Source organism: Spea bombifrons, chromosome 8 (genome assembly GCF_027358695.1).
Source record: "Spea bombifrons isolate aSpeBom1 chromosome 8, aSpeBom1.2.pri, whole genome shotgun sequence".
NCBI lineage: Eukaryota > Metazoa > Chordata > Amphibia > Anura > Pelobatidae > Spea > Spea bombifrons.
In genome coordinates this window covers 13,118,178-13,127,244 of record NC_071094.1, presented here as the reverse complement: position 1 = coordinate 13,127,244, position 9,067 = coordinate 13,118,178, and the positions used below count along the sequence as shown (strand labels likewise).

Sequence of the window (9,067 nt, the reverse complement as noted above, 5' to 3'; positions counted from 1 at the left end):
ACTCTCTATTGCCTGGAGAGTGGGTGGTCGTGAAGAAACACGTCCGATCTACTTTGGAACCGAGATTCGAGGGCCCTTTTCAAGTGCTACTAACGACTCCTACCTCAATAAAAGTTGAAGGGAAACCCACGTGGATACACGCAATAATTATACTTATTCCTAAAAAAGATAAAAATCCAGTAAAAGTAGAATCATACCGGCCGATATCCCTCATTAACACGGATGCGAAAATCCTAGCTAAAGTGTTGGCCAGAAGATTAGCAATTTGTGTGCCTGCTTTGATTGGAGAAGATCAGACGGGCTTTGTACCAGGAAGGTTATTACATTCTAACCTGGAAAGAGTTTTTGCCAATCTTCAGCTAGGTGCGAACCTTCCCAACTCCATTCTGTCTTTAGATGCCATGAAGGCATTTGACAGGGTGGAGTGGCGTTTTTTATGGCATACGTTAACAGCTTTTGGATTTGGGGAAACCTTTTTAAGTTGGGTACAACTTTTGTATAGTTCTCCAGTAGCTAGGATTAATTTAAGTGGTAAGCTCTCGGATATCTTTTTGTTAAGTCGAGGAACCCGTCAGGGGTGTCCACTTTCGCCCCTTTTATTTATTTTATACATTGAACCATTAGCTGCAAGTATTAGGAAAAACCATGAAATAAGTGGTTTTGGTTTAAAAGGTAGTGAAGAAAAGCTCTTATTATATGCGGATGATTTACTATTTTTTTTAGAAGATACTGAAAAAGTGCTCCCAATAGTGATACTAGTGATACGGTTGAATCTTTTGGCAGATTGTCAGGACTTAAAATTAATTGGGACAAATCAACACTTCTCCCGTTAAACTCAGTAGGTACCCCCAAGGTAGGAGGTGTTAAGATCTTGAAGCAGGGGGACTCTTTGGAGTATTTGGGGATTAAAATCTCGAATAAAGTCGACTTCTTTATTAAGCAGAACCTTACCCCATTAGGTATTAAGATACAAAAAAAGGTGGGGATCTGGACAAAACTCCCGTTGTCACTGGCAGATAGGGTGAGTCTGGTGAAGATGATTGTTCTCCCGCAGGTTTTGTTTGTCTTGTCTGCCTCACCAGTGTGGATCCCGGATAAATGGTTTAAAGGTCTAGAAGCTGTACTCAGTAAATTATTGTGGGGAAGAGGCAGAGTGCGCATGAAATATGCCAAGCTCAGCTCACTGGAGGGTGAGGGGGGTTTGGCATTACCTCACTTCAAATTATATTTCCTGGCAAAGAAAATCCAGAATTTGAAATTCAATGGATATGGGGGATTAATCCAGTTTTTCTTAGAAATAACTGGAAATTCTAACCCCATGGAAATGTTAGAAGCAGGTTTACAGTTGGAAAAGAAATTGGATAATACCTCTTTGGTGAAGTTATATAGAAAAGTGTGGCAGGAAACCAAATGTATCTGTAAAATCAAGGGTAGTTTACCCCAAACACAAATATGGTATAACTCAAAATTTATGGAGTTTCACAAAGGGTTAGGGAGTGATTTTTGGATTAATAAAGGGATTAGTTTTGCTGGACAGTTGTTCTCTGCTGGGTATATTAAGGATTTTGAGGAGCTCAAATTTGAATATGAGTTGCAAAATGGACACAAATTTTGGTATAATCAATTAGCTCACGCATATAATTGCACGGAAAATAAGAAGATTTTTGAGGTTGAGACACATGAGCTTTTTGAGTTTTTGCAGATAAGATCTATTGGGAAGAAGACACTTAACACTATTTATAAAATACTTTTAAGAGAAATGGATATAGGCTTCAGAGGCAAGATTAAAAAGAAATGGGAGGAAGAGATTGGTGCCATTGATGAGGCCTCTTGGAACCGTATCCTTAAGAACACAGGGTGTTGCACCGTTAATAAACAATATCAATTTACACAACTTAAAATTATTTATCGTTTATATTATTCTCCGCACCAGTTATGGAAGATTAAATGTAGGGATAAGTCAGATTGCCCCAGATGTGGGGTCCTTAATGCAGGTTTAATTCACTTATGGTGGGAATGTAATAAGATTCATAAATTTTGGGATGATATATTTTTGTTTGTGAAAAGTAAATTTAGTTGTAATCTTGAAATGGATCCAAAGGTTTTGATCTTAGGTGATGTGGAAGAATTTGGTAGGCTAAACAATTTGTTTAAGAAAATCTTCTTCTTAGGGAGATTATTGATTCTTAGGAAATGGTTCGACAAAGGAGTACCCGTATTGACCCAGTGGTTAAATATGATTGAACAAATTAAAAAATATGAACATTATAGAAGTGCTGAATCAAAAAAGAAAAAAAAGGAGTTCCAACTCACATGGGGTTTATGGTAATAAATTTTTATTCTTATTTTTATTATACTTTTTAATATTTATTTATTTATTTATTTTTATTTTTTTTCCCTTTCCTAGCAGACTTCGGGGGGGGGTAAGAAAGAAAATAGCATTCTACAGGCATAAGTGTCACAATATTGTGAACGAAATTAATAATAATAATAAAAAAAAAAAGTATATAACTGAGCTAAATTGAGAATGTGTTGCAGACATTTGTGAAGATATAAAGACCAGCAAGGCTGTTTTTTATTTTAATTATTTTATTTAAAATTCTAGAAAGCAAAAAAATGCATTCTCAGTCTTAATTTAGCAGTCTATGAAAAAGTCTATAATTTCTCATTTACACAGAGATTGTTAAAGTATAAATAAAGATATAAGATGTTTAAAAAAAAACAGACATGTTTAAAAAAATACATTTTTGCTAGGTGGTGGTTCAACTACACTTTTCCTGTTTTTCATTTTGTGTACCCACACATTATTTATTGTTTTTTAATATTTTTTTACATTGTCCTCTGCAGTCCACAGACCAAAGAAGCCAATTTGTACCTTGTTTGTAGCTGTTATCAGCTAGTATACAAATGGCCCAAAACGTAAGCACACTCAGGGATTGATGGTTTATTCACAAAAATCAATGTTTCAGTCACTCACAGGAGACAGTGTATGTGTCATTAATTTAGCATTAACAAAATATTAAGTCTCAACAAGAAAAATATAAACGAAGAAAAAAAGACACATTTTCAATTTTACTTGCAACTACAGTAAGAGTCCAAAGTATACAACTTGTACTGATTTCAAGAATGCCTCATTTATTTTGGATTGTAATTTGTTTAATTATTGATGAATGCTGATCTGTTTTGCAGGCTGAAGAAAAGGCAGATGCCTTGAACAAGGAGTTACTGATGACTAAACAGAAACTGATTGATGCAGAAGAGGAGAAGAGACGATTGGAAGAAGAATCTGCTCAGGTTGGTTGTAGTAACACAGTAGAGTGTATGATTGAAGAGATGTGTTGAATCCAAGCAGTGTATAATGTATACTGTGCTATTCAAGTGCACTAACGTCACACAGTACAGTATTTATCTTAATCATAGAATTAATTAATTTGCACTTTGTATTAATGCACTTATACCCCAGCATATAAGTGTCATTTCTGACACCCAGCTTTATTGCTTGACAGTGAATATTTGCATTTTTCTGCAGCTGAAGGAAATGTGTCGCAGGGAGCTTGATAAAGCAGAGTCAGAAATAAAGAAAAACAGCTCTATCATTGGAGACTACAAACAGGTACAAAAACTACAGAAAGCTTGCGTCTGTCCTCACTAACAATATTACATTGGATGTATTTAACAACTTTATATGTACCTCTGTGTGTGTGTGTGTGTGTGTGTTACATCCATGCACTTATTTACTTAGATCTTATTTTATGGAAGTGCTTAAACCTGTGCTGTCACTAATTCTTGTATTTCTGTCTAGTGTGAGTTAAAACATGTTTCAATATTTGTACACGACTACCCTTTTCTTTGTAATAGCTTTGCATTAAGTAATATAGGGGGGCGTGCATCCCACAGGCAGAATAATTGGCCAGAGGTCAATCATTACATCCGGCTAAATGCCGTATATGTTTGCACTCTTAATGTGAAACTGCTTATAAGATACTTACATATTTTAATTTGCATTATAAACTATAAATTTCTGCAGCTCATATGTCTTCTTTATAAAAAATACTACCTATTTTAAATACAAAGCTGTATGCTAATTTTATAATTACCGTATTTGCTCGATTATAAGACAAGGTTCTTTTCAGAGCAGATGCTCTGAAAAATACCCCTAGTCTTATATTCAAGGTCATCCTATAATTCGACCTTAAATAGAGGTCTTAATATAAGACTAAGATCCAGATCCCCCGCAGCGCTGCAGGGGACCTGGATCCTCCTCTCTGGTAACCTCCGCTGCTGCCGGCACTTCCTCTGGGCCTTCTATGACAGAGCACTGGCGGGACATGACCTTCCAGTGCTTCATCATAGAAGTGCCGGCAGCAGCAAAGGTTCTCTGCGCATATTGCGCAGACGTTCACCGGCTGCCAGAGAGGAGGATCCTCCGCAGAGCTGCAGGGGACCTGGATCCTCCTCCCTGGCAGCCGGTAAAAGTCTGAACAATGCCCTGCCGGGGCTTCTGTGACTGAGCACCGGCATGACCTTCCGGTGCTCAGTCACAGAAGCCCCTGCAGAACTAACTGGCAGCAGAGGTTGTCTACACGCATCACGCAGACGTCCACCGGCTGCCCCCACTAAACACCAGGGAGTCTGAAGCACGGGGGACAAGCCTAGGGATGCATTGGTAAGACAGGGGGAGGGGGCTGGGTGGCATATGGGTGGGGTATAAGGCATTTCTGGGGGGCAGAGTGGCATATAGGGGGTATAAGGTATAACAGGGGGCCTGAGATTGGCAAATAAAAGGAAATAAAAACACAAAAAATAAAAATTTTCTCAATCATAGTTTTTATTAAATATGAAAAAAATATTTACATTAGTTAAAACTTTTTACTTATAGGGTAGTCTTATATTCAGAATTTTCTATTTTTCCTAAATTAATATTCATATTTTGTAGGGCTGCAACAACTAATCGATAAAATCGATAATAATCGATAATGAAATTCGTTGCCAACGAATTTCATTATCGATTAGTTGAATCGATTATTATCGATTATAAATTGAGGGTTTTTTCAGAGCAAACACTCTGAAAATACCCCTCATTATATAATCCGTTTAGTCTGACTCACAGCAGCAGCTCCTACTTACCAGTCCCTCCCTGTAATCACTGTGACAACTGGCCCCGCCCCCTTCCTTCTCCCAGAAGGCCAGAACCACATGGCTGTGACACTCATCTAACTGTAAGTATAAAATTAATATTTGGGCTGCTGAAAGTTAGGGGAGGTGGGGGTTAATTTAGGGGCAGCTATGGTTAATGGGGTGTTTAGGGTTAATTTAGGGGCAGTTATGGTTAATGGGGTGTTTAGGGGCAGCTATGGTTAATGGGGTATTCAGGGGTAATTTAGGGGCAGCTATGGTTAATGGAGTGTTTAGGGTTAATTTAGGAGCAGCTGTGGTTAATGGGGTGTTTAGGGTTAATTTAGGGGCTGTTGTGGTTGACAGGGTCTTTAGGGTTAATTTAGGGGATGCTGTGGTTAATGGGGTGTTTAGGGTTAATTTAGGGGCAGTTACGGTTAATGGGGTGTTTTGTTTTGATGGGGTATTTAGAGTTAATTTAGGGGTAGTTATGGTTAATGGGGTGTTTAGGGTTAATTTAATGATGAGGACTAAGGGTTAATTTGATTAATTTAATAAAGTTAACTTAAGGTGCAGTTAGAGATAAAGGGGGGGCAAACTAAGGGGAATCTAAATCCTGGGGGCCGTAAAGATTAACCCAGTACATATTTAAAAAAGTATGGTGTCAGTGTGATGCGAACGGGTCTGTGACTCTATGAGGGGACTATGAGATATGTGGGAGGCAGCGTGGAGTGGTATATGTGGGAGGCAGCGTTGAGTGGTATATGTGGGAGGCAGCGTTGAGTGGTATATGTGGGAGGCAGCGTGGAGTGGTATATGTGGGAGGCAGCGTGGAGTGGCATGTGTGGGAAGCAGCGTGGTATATGTGGGAGGCAGCGTGGAGTGGCATATGTGGGAGGCAGCGTGGAGTGGCATATGTGGGAGGCAGCGTGGAGTGGCATGTGTGGGAGGCAGCGTGGTATATGTGGGAGGCAGCGTGGAGTGGTATATGTGGTAGGCAGCGTGGCATGTGTGGGAGGCAGCGTGGAATGGTATATGTGGGAGGCAGCGTGGAGTGGCATATGTGGGAGGCAGCGTGGAATGGTATATGTGGGAGGCAGCGTGGAGTGGTATATGTGGGAGGCAGCGTGGAGTGGCATATGTGGGAGGCAGCGTGGAATGGCATATGTGGGAGGCAGCGTGGAGTGGTATATTGGGAGGCAGCGTGGAGTGGTATATGTGGGAGGCAGCGTGGAGTGGTATATGTGGGAGGCAGCGTGGAGTGGCATATGTGGGAGGCAGCGTGGCAAATGTGGGAGGCAGCGTGGCATATGTGGGAGGCAGCGTGGCATGTCGGGGAGGCAGCATGGCAAGCCTGGGCTCAAATGTGTATAAATTGGGGGGGCTGGTTGGGAAATACAGACAAGAAATGCATTTTATCAAAGTTTTTTTTATTCTGCTGTTTGTATTTAACATCATTTGTTTATTAAATTATTTTAAATAAATGAAAAATTTACATTCATTTTTTTTAATCGATTAATCGACAAAATAATTGGCCAACTAATCGATTATGAAAATAATCGTTAGTTGCAGCCCTAATATTTTGGGGCAGTCATCTTATAATCATGGTCGTCTTAAAATCGAGCAAATGCGGTAAGTCCTCGCAAGACAGAAATGTGGTTTTCTAAAGATGACAAGTATGTTTTACAATGCCAAGTAGTATATATATAAGAAATTAAAGTGGAGTTTGTTATATGTACATCAGTGACATTCTTTTAAAATCAGGATTTGTTGAACAATGCACTCTACAGTACATGCTCCTCTATTTTTGTAGAAATATGTCATAATGTATAATAAACTCAAAGCTAAAACTCCAAGGCAGACTCCTATTTTAGTAAACAAACCCCGATTTCTGATAATTTAAATTCCATATTTGCAGAGGCGTATATAGGGTATGGCAGCCATGGCACGTGCCATGGGCGCCATCTCAAGGGGGGCGCCGGTGAGCGGCTTTTAAATGCCGCTCACCGGCATTTTTTTTATTTTTTTTGATGCGGAGGAGAGAGAGGGGCGCCTAGCAACCACTCGGCGCCCCTCATTCTCCTCCACGAGCCCTCTACCCCCGTCCCGGTGCCGGCATTTCATGCAGAACGCCGCAATATGCCGGCATTTTGCGGCGCTCTGCATGAAATGCCGGCACCAGCGAGCGGCTTTTAAACACTGATGCGGAGGAGAGAGAGGGGCGCCTAGCAACCGCTCGGCGCCCCTCGTTCTCCCCCGCATCAAAAAAAAGAAGACATCGTTTAATACAGGGCTCGACAAATCCCAGGCGCCAGGTCGCCATGGCGACTCAGAATTTCGTCCTGGCGCCTAGGAGTTTGTCAGCCTTTTACGTCCACAAAAAAATGCCCCCGCGTCACCACGCGGGGGCGCTGCTGTCTGCCTAGAAGTCTGGGCAGACAGCACAGCCACTCAGAGCCCGCCCCCAAGCCTGAGATCACTCCCACGGAGTGATCCGGTAGGCTGAAACCGCAATTGCAGGAAAAAAAAAAGCGGCATTTAGGGGTTAATTCCCGTTTTGTACGGGGCTCTGCTGCTGGTGGTCTGCCTGGAAGCCCAGGCAGGCCAGCAACAGCAAAAACGAGCCCCCCCACAAGCCCTTTGATGACTCCTGTAGGCATGGAAGCCTACAGCAGTCATCAGAGAGACTCCCCCTGCAGTGGCTGGTCTATAGACCAGCAGTCGCGTCCCAGCTGCATTTGTTACAAGACAAATGGGACCTTCAGGGACAGGGGGAGAGGGTTCTTTGGTCTCCACATGAGTGTGGAGACCAGCCCCAACCCTCCCCTGCTGCCTGATCGCTCCATGAGAGCGACAGTGCAGCGTTAACCCCTTCAATGCCGCGATCGCGGCATTTAGGGGTTAATTCCCGTTTTGTAAGGGGCTCTGCTGTTTGTGGTCTGCCTGGAAGCCCAGGCAGACCAGCAACAGCAAAAACGAGCCCCCACAAGCCCTTTGATAATTCCTGTAGGCATGGAAGCCTACAGCAGTCATCAGAGACTCCCCCGTGCAATGGCTGGTCTATAGACCCACAAGCTTGTGGGGACTAAATATCAGTCAATGCTGTGCTCCAATGGAACATCAGTATTGAAAGTGTTACACATATATATATATATATATATATATATATACACACATATATTTATTTATTTATCAAAAAAAATAATAAAAAAAAACAGCACTGACTTGAAAGTCCAGGGTGCTTCCAGGTCAAATGCTGTGAGTTTAGTAAGTGGGCTGATGATGATCAGATCACTCCTAACCAACTGTTTAAAAAAAAAATCCTGGCTCCTAACTTTTTTAGCTGGCGCCTAGATTCACAACAAATTTGTCGAGCCCTGGTTTAATAGCCACTCGCTGGTGCCCGCTGCTTCACTGCTGGGCGCCGAAATATGACGTCATATTACGGCGCTCAGCAGTGAAGCAGCGGGCACCAGCGAGCGGTTCAGGAAGACAGAAGTATCGTCCTCCCGTCGCTGGACTTCAAGGTGAGAGGGGGGAGAGAGGGAGTTAAAAAGTGATGAGGAAGGGAGGGAGGGAGTTAAAAAGTGATGAGGGAGGGAGGGAGTTAAAAAGTGATGTGATGAGGGATGGGGTTAAAAAGTGATGAGGGAGGGAGAGGGGGTAGATATAAGTAAAGAGTGCGCATTAATGTGTGGATGCATTGAGTGAATGAGGGAGAGCATGAGTTAATGTGTGGATGAGTTGTCTGAATTAAAGTGTGAATTAGTGAGTGACTGTAAAAGTGTTTGTGTATCATAGATGTATAATTGTGGAAGGGCAAAGATGGCACTAGCAGGAGGTTTGAGCCTTGGGGACCAAGATGGCACAGGCAGGGTGTATATGGGACAAAGATGGCACTGGCCGGACTGTTTGGGGACAAAGTTGACTTGTGCTGGGCTATTTGGGGACA

The 9,067-nt window shown here is 42.0% G+C and overlaps 1 long non-coding RNA gene across 1 annotated transcript; it reads left to right on the top strand.

The window, feature by feature from the left end:
• Positions 1-3,122: 3,122 nt before the first annotated feature.
• On the top strand, positions 3,123-3,585 carry LOC128503722 (uncharacterized). The gene is made up of 2 exons (XR_008355286.1): positions 3,123-3,294; positions 3,530-3,585. It is a non-coding gene; the product is annotated as an uncharacterized LOC128503722 (long non-coding RNA).
• The last annotated feature ends 5,482 nt before the right edge of the window (positions 3,586-9,067 follow it).